The following is a 17515-nucleotide window of genomic DNA, read 5'->3' on the forward strand; positions in this document are numbered from 1 at the left end:
CCAGAGGTAAGGACAAGCTGTCCTCTGTGGGAGGCGTATCGTCATCGTCCTGTGTTTCCCCCCAGCCACGCACCAGTGATGGGCCCGAGCTGCTTTGGGTGCCACCCCGCTGTGAACATGCTTCATCCTCATCCTCCTCCACCTCCTCCTCATCCTCCTCGTCCTCCAGTAGTGGGCCCTGTCTGGCCACATTTGTACCTGGCCTCTGGTGTTGCAAAAAACCTCCCTCTGAGTCACTTTGAAGAGACTGGCCTGAAAGTGCTAAAAATGACCCCTCTTCCTCCTCTTCCTCCTGGGCCACCTCCTCTTCCATCATCGCCCTAAGTGTTTTCTCAAGGAGACATAGAAGTGGTATTGTAACGCTGATAACGGCGTCATCGCCACTGGCCATGTTGGTGGAGTACTCGAAACAGCGCAACAGGGCACACAGGTCTCGCATGGAGGCCCAGTCATTGGTGGTGAAGTGGGTCTGATCCGCAGTGCGACTGACCCGTGCGTGCTGCAGCTGAAACTCCACTATGGCCTGCTGCTGCTCGCACAGTCTGTCCAGCATATGCAAGGTGGAGTTCCACCTGGTGGGCACGTCGCATATGAGGCGGTGAGCGGGAAGGCCGAAGTTACGCTGTAGCGCAGACAGGCGAGCAGCGGCAGGGTGTGAACGCCGGAAGGGCAAACAGACGGCCCGCACTTTATGCAGCAGCTCTGACATGTCGGGGTAGTTGCGAATTAACTTCTGCACCACCAAATTCAGCACATGCGCCAGGCAAGGGATGTGCGTCAAACCGGCTAGTCCCAGAGCTGCAACGAGATTTCGCCCATTATCGCACACCACCAGGCCGGGCTTGAGGCTCACCGGCAGCAACCACTCGTCGGTCTGTTGTTCTATACCCCGCCACAACTCCTGTGCGGTGTGGGGCCTGTCCCCCAAACATATGAGTTTCAGAATGGCCTGCTGACGTTTACCCCGTGCTGTGCTGAAGTTGGTGGTGAAGGTGTGTGGCTGACTGGATGAGCAGGTGGAAGAAGAGGAGGAGGAAGCTGAGTAGGAGGAGGAGGAGACAGGAGGCAAAGAATGTTGCCCTGCGATCCTTGGCGGCGGAAGGACGTGCGCCAAACAGCTCTCCGCCTGGGGCCCAGCCGCCACTACATTTACCCAGTGTGCAGTTAGGGAGATATAGCGTCCCTGGCCGTGCTTACTGGTCCACGTATCTGTGGTTAGGTGGACCTTGCCACAGATGGCGTTGCGCAGTGCACACTTGATTTTATCGGACACTTGTTTGTGCAGGGAAGGCACGGCTCTCTTGGAGAAGTAGTGGCGGCTGGGAACAACATACTGTGGGACAGCAAGTGACATGAGCTGTTTGAAGCTGTGTGTGTCCACCAGCCTAAATAACAGCATTTCATAGGCCAGTAGTTTAGAAATGCTGGCATTCAGGGCCAGGGATCGAGGGTGGCTAGGTGGGAATTTACGCTTTCTCTCAAATGTTTGTGAGATGGAGAGCTGAACGCTGCCGTGTGACATGGTTGAGATGCTTGGTGACGCAGGTGGTGGTGTTGGTGGTACATCCCATGTTTGCTGGGCGGCAGGTGCCAACGTTCCTCCAGAGGCAGAGGAAGAGGCCGAGGCGGCGGCAGCAGCAGCAGAAGAGGCTGAGGCGGCAGCAGCAGAAGAGGTAGCAGGGGGAGCCTGAGTGACTTCCTTGTTTTTAAGGTGTTTACTCTACTGCAGTTCATGCTTTGCATGCAGGTGCCTGGTCATGCAGGTTGTGCTAAGGTTCAGAACGTTAATGCCTCGCTTCAGGCTCTGATGGCACAGCGTGCAAACCACTCGGGTCTTGTCGTCAGCACATTGTTTGAAGAAGTGCCATGCCAGGGAACTCCTTGAAGCTGCCTTTGGGGTGCTCGGTCCCAGATGGCGGCGGTCAGTAGCAGGCGAAGTCTCTTGGCGGCGGGTGTTCTGATTTTGCCCACTGCTCCCTCTTTTGCTACGCTGTTGGCTCGGTCTCACCACTGCCTCTTCCTCCGAACTGTGAAAGTCAGTGGCACGACCTTCATTCCATGTGGGGTCTAGGACCTCATCGTCCCCTGCATCGTCTTCCACCCAGTCTTGATCCCTGACCTCCTGTTCAGTCTGCACACTGCAGAAAGACGCAGCAGTTGGCACCTGTGTTTCGTCATCATCAGAGACGTGCTGAGGTGGTATTCCCATGTCCTCATCATCAGGAAAAATAAGTGGTTGTGCGTTAGTGCATTCTATCTCTTCCACCCCTGGGGAAGGGCTAGGTGGATGCCCTTGGGAAACCCTGGTAGCAGAGTCTTCAAACAGCATAAGAGACTGCTGCATAACTTGAGGCTCAGACAGTTTCCCTGATATGCATGGGGGTGATGTGACAGACCGATGGGCTTGGTTTTCATGCGCCATCTGTGCGCTTTCTGCAGAAGACTGGGTGGGAGATAATGTGAACGTGCTGGATCCACTGTCGGCCACCCAATTGACTAATGCCTGTACCTGCTCAGGCCTTACCATCCTTAGAACGGCATTGGGCCCCACCAAATATCGCTGTCAATTCTGCTGGCTACTGGGACCTGAGGTAGTTGGTTCACTAGGACGTGTGGCTGTGGCAGAACGGCCACGTCCTCTCCCAGCACCAGAGGGTCCACTAACACCACCACGACCATGTCCACGTCCGCGTCCGCGTCCCTTATTAGATGTTTTCCTCATTGTTCCCGTTCACCACAATTTTGAGAATGGCAAATTTGGGAATGCTTTTTCAACCCAGAACAAAAAGTCTGCTTTGACGGTCACTACAAATAACTTGACCAGCTAAAACTGTGCAGATTTGGTTGAATAGAGATGTGAGACCTGTTTTTTTTTTGCGCTGTGTGACAGTTATAGGTTTAATCACAGAATGACACTTCTATCAGCACGCTAGCGTGTGTCTTAGGTTTTTCTGAATGACACTATCAATAACTTCAATGTAAGATTTTCTTTTTGGGATAGATTTCAAGTAGGCCTGAAATACCACAAACTAGTTATTTTCAGAATGGCAAATTTGGGAATGCTTTTTCAACCCAGAACAAAAAGTCTGCTTTGACGGTCACTACAAATAACTTGACCAGCTAAAACTGTGCAGATTTGGTTGAATAGAGATGTGAGACCTGTTTTTTTTTGCGCTGTGTGACAGTTATAGGTTTAATCACAGAATGACACTTCTATCAGCACGCTAGCGTGTGTCTTAGGTTTTTCTGAATGACACTATCAATAACTTCAATGTAAGATTTTCTTTTTGGGATAGATTTCAAGTAGGCCTGAAATACCACAAACTAGTTATTTTCAGAATGGCAAATTTTGGAATGCTGTTTCAACCCAGAACAAAAAGTCTGCTTTGACGGTCACTACAAATAACTTGACCAGCTAAAACCGTGCAGATTTGGTTGAATAGAGATGTGAGACCTGTTTTTTTTTTGCGCTGTGTGACAGTTATAGGTTTAATCACAGAATGACACTTCTATCCGCACGCTAGCGTGTGTCTTAGGTTTTTCTGAATGACACTATCAATAACTTCAATGTAAGATTTTCTTTTTGGGATAGATTTCAAGTAGGCCTCAAATACCACAAACTAGTTATTTTCAGAATGGCAAATTTTGGAATGCTTTTTCAACCCAGAACAAAAAGTCTGCTTTGACGGTCACTACAAATAACTTGACCAGCTAAAACTGTGCAGATTTGGTTGAATAGAGATGTGAGACCTGTTTTTTTTTGCGCTGTGTGACAGTTATAGGTTTAATCACAGAATGACACTTCTATCAGCACGCTAGCGTGTGTCTTAGGTTTTTCTGAATGACACTATCAATAACTTCAATGTAAGATTTTCTTTTTGGGATAGATTTCAAGTAGGCCTGAAATACCACAAACTAGTTATTTTCAGAATGGCAAATTTGGGAATGCTTTTTCAACCCAGAACAAAAAGTCTGCTTTGACGGTCACTACAAATAACTTGACCAGCTAAAACTGTGCAGATTTGGTTGAATAGAGATGTGAGACCTGTTTTTTTTTGCGCTGTGTGACAGTTATAGGTTTAATCACAGAATGACACTTCTATCAGCACGCTAGCGTGTGTCTTAGGTTTTTCTGAATGACACTATCAATAACTTCAATGTAAGATTTTCTTTTTGGGATAGATTTCAAGTAGGCCTGAAATACCACAAACTAGTTATTTTCAGAATGGCAAATTTTGGAATGCTGTTTCAACCCAGAACAAAAAGTCTGCTTTGACGGTCACTACAAATAACTTGACCAGCTAAAACCGTGCAGATTTGGTTGAATAGAGATGTGAGACCTGTTTTTTTTTTGCGCTGTGTGACAGTTATAGGTTTAATCACAGAATGACACTTCTATCCGCACGCTAGCGTGTGTCTTAGGTTTTTCTGAATGACACTATCAATAACTTCAATGTAAGATTTTCTTTTTGGGATAGATTTCAAGTAGGCCTCAAATACCACAAACTAGTTATTTTCAGAATGGCAAATTTTGGAATGCTTTTTCAACCCAGAACAAAAAGTCTGCTTTGACGGTCACTACAAATAACTTGACCAGCTAAAACTGTGCAGATTTGGTTGAATAGAGATGTGAGATCTGTTTTTTTTTGCGCTGTGTGACAGTTATAGGTTTAATCACAGAATGACACTTCTATCAGCACGCTAGCGTGTGTCTTAGGTTTTTCTGAATGACACTATCAATAACTTCAATGTAAGATTTTCTTTTTGGGATAGATTTCAAGTAGGCCTCAAATACCACAAACTAGTTATTTTCAGAATGGCAAATTTGGGAATGCTTTTTCAACCCAGAACAAAAAGTCTGCTTTTACGGTCACTACAAATAACTTGACCAGCTAAAACTGTGCAGATTTGGTTGAATAGAAATGTCAGGTCTATTTTTTAGGCGCTGGGTGACAGGCTCAACTTGCCCCTGATGTAATATATGGCCAAAAAATAACCACACTGTTGATGGTTAAATGCACTTGGGTGACACAGGCTCAGCCTGCAGCTGATGTAGTATATGGCCAAAAAATAATCAGACTGTTGATGGTTAAATGCACTTGGGTGAAACAGGCTCAGCCTGCAGCTGATGTAGTATATGGCCAAAAAATAACCAGACTGTTGATGGTTAAATGCACTTCGGTGACACAGGCTCAGCCTGCAGCTGATGTAGGATATAGCACAAAATAACCACACTATCGATGGTTAAATACACTTGGTGATAGCTCGTGCTGGCGCACCACAAGTCACAAAATGGCCGCCGATCACCCCAGAAAAAAAGTGATCTAAAAACGCTCTGGGCAGCCTCAAAAAAGTGAGCAAGTCAATAATAGCACTTCAATGATCCACAGCTGCAGATCGATCACAGAATGAAGTCTTTTGGAGGAGTTAATCTGCCTAATCTCGCCCTAACGTCGCAGCTGCAACCTCTCCCTATGCTTGAATCAGCAGAGTGACATGCAGCGCTACGTGACCCAAGCTTACATAGAGGCTGGGTCACATGCTGCACTGGCCAATCACAGCCATGCCAATAGTAGGCAAGGCTGTGATGGCCTCTTGGGGCAAGTAGTATGACGCTTGTTGATTGGCTGCTTTGCAGCCTTTCAAAAAGCGCCAAGAAAGCGCCGAACACCGAACCCGAACCCGGACTTTTACGAAAATGTTCGGGTTCGGGTCCGTGTCACGGACACCCCAAAATTCGGTACGAACCCGAACTATACAGTTCGGGTTCGCTCATCCCTACCTACAATACAAGGTGTTCAAGGAACATCACGATACTGTTCTCGCTGGACATCCTGGTGGTAAGTCCACCTGTGATCTGGTGTCCCGTAGGTTCTGGTGGCCAGGGTTGCATAAGAGTATTGAGAATTACGTGACAGCTTGTGAAACCTGCCCTCGGTCTAAGGTTGCTCATACTCGACCGCCTGGTTCACTTCTTCCATTGTCTATTCCATCTCGTCCTTGGACGCATTTGTCCATGGACTTTATTACGGACCTACCGAGTTCCTCCGGGAGAACAGTGATTTTGGTGGTAGTCGATCGTTTCAGTAAAATGGCTCACTTTATACCACTAACAAGTCTGCCTAACGCTAAGACTCTTGCGCAGATTTTTGTGGATAATATTGTGAAATTGCACGGTATTCCTTCGGATGTGGTCTCTGATAGGGGCACGCAGTTTGTCTCCAGGTTTTGGAGGGCGTTCTGCTCTCGACTTGGCATTCAACTTTCTTTCTCGTCGGCTTTTCATCCACAGTCGAATTGTCAGACGGAGCGTACCAATCAAAACCTGGAGACCTACTTGAGGTGCTTGGTGGCTGAGAATCAGGAGGACTGGTCCTCATTCTTGTCCTTAGCAGAATTTGCATTGAATAATCGTAGGCAGGAGTCCACGGGTAAGTCGCCATTTTTTGGCGCATACAGTTTCCATCCTCAGTTTGGTACCTTTTCTGGGTCTGGTTCCTCCGGGATGCCAGAGGAGGAGAGATTCTCTTCTGCCTTATCCTCTATCTGGCGGAGGATTCAAGGGAATTTGGAGAGGATGGGTGAGAGGTATAAATGAATGGCTGACAGGAGACGTGTGACTGGTCCGGACCTGTGTGTGGGTGATCTGGTGTGGTTGTCCACTAGGAATATCAAGTTGAGAGTGCCATCTTGGAAACTGGGTCCAAGATTTGTTGGTCCGTATAAAATTTCTGTGGTGATCAATCCTGTGGCGTTTCGACTGGATCTGCTGCAGACTTGGAGGATCCATGATGTCTTCCACAAGTCTTTACTAAAAAAATATGTTAAACCGGTGGTACCACCGCCATTGCCTCCTCCTCCTGTTCTAGTCGAGGGAAAGTTGGAGTTCAAGATCTCCAGGATTCTCGACTCGAGAGTTCTGCGGGGTTCCCTCCAGTACCTGGTGCACTGGAGGGGATACGGTCCTGAGGAGAGGATGTGGGTTCCGGCGTCAGATGTCAATGCCAGCCGACTGGTGAGGGCCTTTCATAGGTCCCATCCGGATAAGGTTGGTCCAGGGTGTCCGGAGGTCACCCGTAGAGGGGGGGGGGTACTGTCATGCCCCACTCTGACGATGTGCGGAGGTCAGCCAGGATTGCAGCACGAGTTTAGTTTTTGTTTTGATGCCGTGCTGGATCCGACTCGCATCAGGTGCACTGGGTGGAGTCATTAGTTTAAATGGTCTCCAGCTAAGTGCTCTGAGCGGATTATACTGTTCATTTTGGTCTGGGGAGTTTGGAGGGAAGGTTGGCTGTCAGTTCCTGCTTTCAGCAGATAAGTGTCATTTCTTGTTTGGTTGTTTATGTCATCTATCCCATCCAGGTTCTGTGCGAGCAGGCTGCTCCTTTCTCCCCACTTCACCATCTCAGGGAGGTTCTGTCAGTACAGGCTGGAGGACACAGCAAACCTACCTTTAAGGTCTGTCTGTGGGTTGAGCTGTGCAGGGAAAGAGGTCAGGGATAAACTAGGAGGTGACCCTTCCCCTGTCTCTCGTCCAGAGCCTGGTTGGTGTGTTATCTGTTATACTGTGCACGTCCGCCGTGACACACATGTCGCGTGACAATAAGTTGCACGACACAGAAGGCACAACTACACTGCTACATGTGTCGCGCGACATTGATGTCGCACCAATGTTGTGCGAATTTTTTTATAATGATAGTCTATGGTGTTGCACTGCGACATGCCACATGCTGCGACTGCGACGCGACAGTCGCAGAAAAATCCATGTTGGACAAAATGTTGCGCGACACATGTCGTGTAGCCCCAGCATTAAAGGGGCAGGGCGCTGTGGAGGTCCCTGTTAAGGGGGCAGGGGCCACTATTAAAGGGGCAGCTGCTGTGGAGGTCACTTTTAAAGGGACGTTCACTGTGGATGTTACTGTTAAGGGGGCAGGCCGTTGTGGAGGTCACTGATAAGGGGGCAGGGGCCACTATTAAAGGGGCAACTGCTGTGGAGGTCACTGTTAAGGCAGCAGGGTACTGTGAGGTCACTGCTAAGGGAGCGGGGTACTGTGGAGGTCACTGTTAAGGGAACGGGGTACTGTGGGGTACCTCAGGGGTCAGAAGGGATCAAAAATTACATAAATTGCATAATTAGACCATAGTGCATAACATAGCATCATATCCTACAATAAATCATACATAATTAATAATAATGATACTAATTCATATATAGAGTGAAAAATGAATAAATAAAACAATAATATAAACAATATTATAATAAAAAATACATACAAATAACAATTCATAATAGTGGTGTCAAAAATGCTGGCACCATAACAATTAAAGTGACAGTGCAGCAACAATCAGATACTTATGATCATAATGGTGTCAAAAATACTGGCACCATAACGGTTAAAGTGACATAGTGCAACATCAAATACTTGTGATCATGTCAATGGCACCAAAACCAGAGATCTAATAAATATAAAGTGACAAAGTGCAAAAATCAAACAAAACTATCAAATGTCTCATTATAGTATTGCAGCAATGATCCATCTTCATGCTCTTATTCCATGCAGTCCATCCCTCTCGTAGCATCACAAAGATAGTGGTTCAGATAATCATAAGGCCAAACGGCTACAAAAAAAATCTATAAAAATTAGAATCGCTAAAAATCTATATAAAAATACCTAAAGAAAAGATTTGAAACTCAAAGCCTCATTCAATTCACAGTATTGAGTCACAGTATTGAGCAGAACCATCAATTTCGTCTCTTTTTGGAGGAGATAATGCTTTATGTCTCCTCCCCTAATTCCCAATCTTACGCGATGAATCCCTCTAAAGGAGATTCCTCTGGGATTACAATTGTGGGCCTCCCTAAAATGTTTTGCCACCGGTTTCAACTTCTTGAGTTTTTCTTGTTCTGTGATTTCACCTGCTGCCCTGATGTCTCGGATATGTTCTAATACTCTAATCTTGAACGCCCTCGTGGTCATCCCTATATAGATCAAACCACAAAGACATTCCGCGTAATAGATGACCGCCTCTGTTTTGCAGGAGATGTGATGTACAGTTTTATATTCTTTGTCCCTACCAGAATTGGCAAATTTATCTGTGTTAAAGGGTTTCTACCATCAGATTTAATGTTATGTAGCTGACTGACAGTAGCGATGTGCTAATGTCAGCACTACATAACAATGTGTTTTTTACATTTGTCCCTGCAGCCGTTCTGCTAAAATACACACTTTTACAATATGCTAATGAGCCTCTAGGTGCTATGTGGTCATAGATTCAGCACCTAGAGGCTCGGTCTACTCACCCTTTTTCCCGCCCAGGTCCTCCGTTCTGCCCGTCCCGCTCCTCTTGATTGATGTCCAAGTTCCATGCATCGTTGAGGAAATCCTGCGCCGTTTACTTCTGTATTCGGCGCAGGCGCAGTGAGTGAAGGCCACGCTCCTGGTGCCGGATTCCTCACTGCGCCGACTACGTCACAGCGAGGAAGCCGGCACCAGGAGCGCGGCCTTCACTCACTGCGCCTGCGCCGAATACAGAAGTGAACGGTGCGGGATTTCCTCAACGATGCATGGAACTTGGACATCAATCAAGAGGAGCGGGCGGGCAGAACGGAGGACCTGGGCAGGATAAAGGGTGAGTAGACCGAGCCTCTAGGTGCTGAATCTACGCCCACATAGCACCTAGAGGCTCATTAGCATATTGCAAAAGTGTGTATTTTAGCAGAACGGCTGCAGGGACAAATGTAAAAAACACATTGTCATGTAGTGCTGACATTAGCACATTGCTACTGTCAGTCAGCTATATAAAATTAAATCTGATGGTAGAAACCCCTTAACCATGTAGCGACATGCAGTACAGCTACCACATGGGAAAGATCTCCGAGATCACTCTCTTCAAGTCCTTGTCCGTGCAAAGGACTTGCCAATGTTTCTGGAGGATAGCCTGCAATTGTCTCCATTGAGCATTAAATTTAGTTATAAATCTAGGGAAACAATAATCTCCTCCTTTTTTTTGGTTAAAATTACCCAACAAATTATCCCTAGAGAGGTTTTTGGCCTTAACATAGCCTTTATTAAACACTTTTTTACTGTAACCCCTCTCTTGAAACTTCCGTGATAGGTCCGCTGCCTGTCGCTCAAACTTAACCTCACTAGAACAGATCCTCCTAGCTCTACAGAACTGGCCAACGGGTATAGCTCGAGAAACCTGTGGTTGGTGAGAGGAGGAGGAAAACAGCAGGGAGTTGGTGGCGGTAGGCTTTCTGTGTATATCAAAGCCCAGGAAGCCTCTATCCTCAACCACGATCGCAAGATCCAGAAACTCCACATGGTCCACATTATAATTCCAAGTAAGCTTGATATTATAATTATTGTCATTGAGACCATGTAAAAACTCTTCCAAGTGCGACGCTGAGCCCTGCCAGATGAACAACAGTCATCAATATATCTCGACCACGAGACCACGGCGTCGTGACCCCCCGAATTCATGACTATCTCTCTCTCCCACAGCCCCAGGAAAAGATTAGCATATGAGGGCGCACAAGTCGCCCCCATAGCCGTTCCCGGAGCTGTAGAAAAAAACTGTCCTTGAATGTTAATGCATTATGTGTCAATGCAAACTCTAATAACGTCATGATCAGATCAATAAGGTCCCTATCAAGACTAGTTGTTCCAGGAAGAATCTCAACGCTCATAGCCCATGGTCGTGATAGATGGATATGTACAGGGACTCAACGTCGCACGTTACAAGGAACATATCACTTTCCAGGTGTACCCCATTAAGTCTTCTAAGGACATCTGTAGTTTCACGAACAAAGGAAGGCAAAGTTTCTACACATCTCTGTAGATAAAAATCGACAAAGCGGCAGACTGTTTCACACAAATACTATAGGCCTTCCCGGTGGTAACCTAGGATCTTTATGTACTTTGGGAAGTAGATAAAAAGTGGGAAGAACTGGGAAGAACTGGGAAGTCCGTCACCAAACCCTCCCACATTTTGGCACTGATAATACCACTTTCATGTGCTCTCCTGCGTATCCCATCCAATTCTAGCTTACGGTATATTGGGCCATTGGATTACAGTCCAATTTACGATAGCAAGACTTATCTCCTAATTAGCGAAAAGCCTCCTTTTCGTACAGCTGCACCGGCCAGATCACAACATTGCCCCTCTTATCAGTTTTAGAACGACATCTTTCATATTTTTCAGTTCTTTCAGAGCAAGCCTCAATTCCTTGCTTAAATTATCATGAAATCTAGTATTGCATAGCTTCTCAAAATCCTGTTTAACCAGCTTGACAAAAATGTTAACCGCTGGACAAGATGTCGTAGGGGGCCAATGCTGAGATCGGCGGTGCAGATGTCTAGGGAACTTACATGTATCATCCAATTCCTGTTCATCCAACGGCGATTGGAGGTCACTAAGAGTCTGAAGTTCCAGAGGGGAGAAGTCAGCCTGGCCATCTCCCCTACTGAATTTTTTTTTAAAACATAATTTTCTTGTGAAGAGCTCCAAGTCCTTCACCGACAGGAAGTGTGATATTCTTATATGCTACATTTTTAGCTTTTTCTTATATTGGGCATAACAATTATTGATATTACTTTTTTAATTTGATCATGTATGCATTCATAACTTAGTTTTGCTTGACATGTTTAACAACTATTTGTGGGTGATAGCGGCATAAGCCAGTGGATTTTGGCATTGCCTTTCTGCTAGTGTTCCCTGCTATTTTTATTTTATTGTGTACATTATAATATGTTATGAATTTGTTGTAATAAAATGAACTATATTTATGATCATTTTGGGCATTTTATCGTTGTTTGTTTGTAAACAACATTGTAGGTATACATTGACAGAGGGGGACTGGAGGTCCAGAGAAGACAACTTAGTAGCTGAGCAACAGGGACCATGTGAGTATGTATTTCTGCCAGGTCCCAATGACGGGGATTAGAGTTAAAAAATAAATAAAAAATAGACAAGCCCTTTAAAGGGGTTGTCCGGGTTCAGACCTAAACCCGGACACAACCCGATCTGCACTCATTAACCATAAATGAGTGGAGCATCTGAGCTTTTTATGCTCCCCCTTGCCCTGCGCTGCATCGCGCAGGGCAAGGGCTGTTTGTTTACATTTGGACACTGCTAGAAGAAAGCTTCTGCCTAGCAGTGATCCTCGTATCACCGGCTGTGATAGGCGGTCTTTGGCGCCCATTAGTGCCAGTGACGTCACCAGGCTCACTGCCAGGCGGAAGCCTCTGCCTAGCTTACCCATGTAAAATTCCCTTGCCCTGCAGAATTCAGCACAGGGCAAGGGGGAGCATAAAAGCTTTTCATGGTGAACTAGTGCAGGTTGGGCTGTGTCTGGGTTCATGCAGAAGAGTCCCACAAGTCACATGTAGCGCTTGAGATATTTAGCCTTCTGAGTATGGCACAGGTAGCACATCATTATGAAAACACATTTTATATCCATTTAGCAAATGTGAGCAAAACTGGATTTTTGAAATATGAATATGCAAAATCTTACAGCTTGGAACTGACTACTGTTGATCGAGCATGTTCGGCCGAACACTAGTTCGGCTTGAGCATTGTGATGCTCGGCACATCGCGGTGTTCGGCCGAATACCGCGTGTGCTCGAGTGCGATGCTCGAGTCTCCTCCCTGCACGTTTGTTGGCTGCTACGCAGCCAATAAACATGCTGGTAAGTACTGCCACTCACTGTAATGCCATAGCCATGTTTGTTACTGGCATTATAGTGATTGGCTGGCCGGAACGCGTCATCGGGTGCTTTAAAGCACCCGATGACACGTGGTTCGGTTTAGTCTTAGTCAGGGAGAGCTGTGCTGTAGAAGGGACAGATAGTGTAGAGAATTAAATTACATTTTTTTGTTAGGCTGGGTTGGTGTTAGAGACCCAAATTGTTGTATCTGGCAGCAATATATATTATTAGCGCAAACTGCGCTAAAATGCATGCAAATGTTAGAGACCCAAAAGTCCTTTTAAGGACTATTGTTGTATCTGGCAGCAATATATATTTTTAGCGCAACCTGCGCTAAATAGCTTGCAATTGTTTGGCCGCTGCAGACAGCGAAATTATCTGCGCTACATCTCCTGTGTAACGTGTGCGCAGCCTAAAAATATCTGTGACATCCAGTGTACTTTTTCCGTAGACGGTGTCCGCTGTGGACAGTTACATGACGGGGGTATTGGTTATACCCCGCTCGCTCCCCCTTTTACCCACTACACCATCCCAAGCCACTCCCCACCCCACCCCGGCCCAGCCCTTACCCCGGGCTCAGCCAACTCCCAATAAAACACTGACACCTGGCTTGGATTAAATTGGCCACAGCAGCCATTTTATTACATAAATACATATAATAAATAACCTTTTAATCCCAAACTGTAACATATTCCTGAATCCCAACGGGGGAGGTCCTGGAAGCCCCAAACAGCAGAAGTTTATTACCAGGTTGAGCCGCCTTGCCACCAGCCGTTAAATGCCAGCTCGGAGGCAACCCTGACGGCCCACCCCCCAAAATTATCCACAACCGACCACCAACTATGGAGCTCTCGCATCCTCATCCTTTAGAATCTCACCAACTTCAAGGACCTCCCACCTCCACAAACACACGGGCTTGAACCCTTAAGCCCCGGGCGTCCCTCCACATATGCAGTGCCGTCTCAATCCCATCCTGCAAGGCCAAGCACCACATATCCAAAACCACAGCGTTCAAATGTACCCTATCCGCTCACCAAAAACCCCCAACACCCTGCTCCAGGTCCAATGCCTCACTGCCACTGCCCCATTCCTTGCCATGAACCGGCCTATGGCCCGGTTAACCTTCACCCTTGCCTTGTTTACTCCCTCCACCGAACGTGCACCCCTTCACACCTTACGGGGGACTATGTCCGACCACACCGTCACAAGGCTCGGGAACAGAGACCACAACCTAAGGAGATCAAACTTGATATCTTTCACCAACTCCCTTAGCGGCCGCGCCCCCAAATCATTGCCCCCCACGTGCAGGACCAATACATCCGGGGCCCTATCTAATCTAACAAACCTGTGCACCTCCGCCATTACGCCCCCCGACATCATTCCCCTACGACCCAGCCATCTTACCACAGCTGTAGACCGTCCAAACCCTAACTGTTGACCATCTGGCCGAACCACTGCACGGATGGCTCCCCAAAAAACGTACGAATGGCCCAAGATCCAAACTAAAGCCGTCTCAGAACCTGTAATGACAGAAACGAAAAAAAAAATAGCAAAACGCATTCCACATGCAAAATTAACACACTCAGTGCTACAATCTTTCTGGACGGATATATGAATGAAACCGGACCGATTCCCACCTCCCTATCCGCTTAATCACCTCCTGCCCCAAACCCCTCCGAGCTGCCTCCGTCGCCGCCCCAATTCTGAACGAATGACTCGAGTACCCCTCCACTTCTCTGCCCAACTGATCCAGGCACTTTCTAAAAACCGCTGTAAACTGAAAGCGCGAAAGGAAAGACCCATCCGCGTGCACCAGAAGAGGAGACACTGCTCGCCGCCCCTCCGCCCCATACTCCCGCATACACTGGACCGGGCACATCAAACAACCCAAGACCTCAAATAAAACAACACTGCGACCCCTGCCTTCCACATCCGTTTTCGATCTCCTAATGACGAACTCCACCCTATCTGCAAAAACGTCTACGTCATCCCAAAGCAACCCCCCTCCCCTACTAACCGATAGACTCACCATTTCCCCCAACCGCAAAGCCCACAGTGAAAAAGCCAACCTGAACAACCGCAACTCCCACAAGGAAACACAAACTTTTTCTAGCTGCTCACCCAACTGCAGGAGCAGGGAAAACGACACAGGCCTGCGACTGTCCTCAACCGACCGCAAACGCCGCCAACCCTTCAGTGCCCTCACCACCAGGAAGGACTTAGTGACGTCGGGCAACTTCCGCAGCTTGAAACCAAAAGCTAGACCAGCCATACAACCATTCAACTTCGAAACAGACCACCCGTCCTCCCTACACTGACCTATAAATAACAGCAACGATATCTCCGACTCCTCATACCCCACCCCCAATCTAGCCTTCCAATCCTCCCAACACTGCCATGCCCTGTGATAGGTCTCCCACGTACTGGGCGCTAATGAGGACTGGATGAGCCCCATTACGGTGTCTCCAGGAGTTCCCATAGGCAGCTCGGGCAGTCCAGCCCGTCCTCCTCTGCTTCTGGAGCCAGCTGGCGAAAACGCTCCCACTGAGAACGAGAAAGAGCATCAGCAATACAGTTGTCAACCCCTGGTACGTGCACAGCTACCACCCACGCATTGATGGTCAAACACTCCAAAACTAACCTCTGTAACAACCGCACCACCAGAGGTGACGAGGCTGACAACCAGGGCCGATCCTACACGGGGTGCAGTGGGTGCCCCGCACCCCAGCGCTGTCACCCGAAAGGCGCCGAGCGAGCCGCCGGGACTTTTTTTTTTTTGACTTTTTTTTTTTTTAAGCCGAGCAGCCGAGCCGCCGATTCGCCGAGGAATCTGCGAGCCGAGCGGGATGTCAGTGACGACGTGACGTCAGAGCCCGCGGCGCGCCGCCTCTGCGGCTGGAGATCATATAGCTCCGCTCGGCTCCACCCACCTCTGCCATCTTCAGACAGCGTGGTAGCTAGGAGGCAGAGGAGGGACTGGAGCGAGCGGACAGCGGAGCATTTTAAAGCTGCTGCTGCCTGATTCAGCTGAGCTGATTGAGCCTGCCCAGTGCCTTGAATGCCTTCTGCCTGGTCTGGCTAGACAGACTGAGTGGCGTGCCATCGATCTGATCATCTGCCTGCTGGCTGCTGCAGTGCCTTGCGAAGTGGGTGCTGACTGCACCTGACCTGGCTGGCTTCCCTGGCTGCACCCTGTGTGTAAGTAATACTGTTACTGTGTGCCATTAAATGCAACCATTGTGCCCATCAAACTGCAGCCACTGTGCCCATCAACATGCAGCCACTGTGCCCATCAAAATGCAGCTACTGTGCCCATCAAAATGCAGCTATTGTGCCCATCAAAACACATACTGTGGCCATAAAAACACAGCCACTGTGCTGTGCCTGTCAAACGCAGCCACTGTGCCCGTCCAAACGCAGCCACTGTGCCCGTCAAACGCAGCCACTGTGCCCGTCAAACGCAGCCACTGTGCCCGTCCAAACGCAGCCACTGTGCCCGTCCAAACGCAGCCACTGTGCCCGTCCAAACGCAGCCACTGTGCCCATCCAAACGCAGCCACTGTGCCCGTCAAAATGCAGCCACTGTGCCCATCAAAATTCAGGTCACAAAGAGGGCCTCTGTTAGAGAGCCCCCCCCTCCAGGATCCATTAGACCCCATTGTAGTTGCCTAATATATCCCACCCCTTGACATGTGTCATTGTAATAATATAATCAATGCTATTCACTTCACCTGTCAGTGGTTTTAATGTTGTGGCTGATCAGTGTAGTATACATTTGCTTTTCCCCTTAGATGTCTAGCAAAAAAACAAAGTTATCAGGATGTCAATACAAGCAACGCCGAAAAAGAAAGGAAGAAGCTTTGAAAAAAATTACTTCTTCTATTACAAGCTTCTTACAGCCACAGTCTTCATTAAGCAGTGGTCAAGATTCCCTTTGCACTGATGCATCAACATCAAGCAAAGAGTTAAGGTCCAGGTCCAGGGCCATAGAAACATTGTAAAGGGGAGGAGTTAGTAAGATAACCACGCCCATGTGGGGGCGCCAGAAATATTTCTGCACCCAGGCGCCTGTGACCCTAGGATCGGCCCTGCTGACAACCCGTTAATTGCCTGCACCACTCCCAAGTTATCACAGTGGAAACGGACCTTCTTATTCCTAAACTTTTCCCTCCACAGTAGGACTGCTGCCACTATTGGGAAAAGTTCCAGCAGCGCCAAATCCCTCACCCAGCCTCTACTCACCCAAGCGTCAGGCCACACCCCCGCACACCATTTCCCCAAACAATAAGCCCCATAGCCACATCCCCCCACCGCATCAGAAAAAAGGTCAAAGTCAAATGCCTCCACAACATCCCCCATAAACATATCCCGGCTATTATACTGACTCAGAAACGATGCCCACACCTGTAAATCCTCCCTCAACTCCCTCCCTAACCTTATGTAATGATGCGGTGCCGTTACCCCCGCCGTCGCAGCCACCAATCGCCTGCTAAAAATCCTCCCCATGGGCATTATACGGCAAGCAAAATTGAGCTTACCCAGGAGCGACTACAGCTCCTTCAGCTGAAGTTTTGCTAATCGCTGCGCCCTTCCCACCTCCCTTTCCAAATCCTCCAGCTTGTCCCGGGGCAGTCTACATTCCATGCGCTACGAATCGATCACTATGCCCAGGAAGCTCAATTCCGTCGCGGGACCTACAGCCCATCGGTAAACAATGATCAACAAAGAACCCCCCATCCCAAAAACACCCCAACAAATGCAGGCTATCTGGATGAACCGACAGCAACCTGAACGTGGCCTCGATG

This window comes from Bufo bufo, chromosome 4, assembly GCF_905171765.1.
Source record: "Bufo bufo chromosome 4, aBufBuf1.1, whole genome shotgun sequence".
Classification (NCBI taxonomy): domain Eukaryota; kingdom Metazoa; phylum Chordata; class Amphibia; order Anura; family Bufonidae; genus Bufo; species Bufo bufo.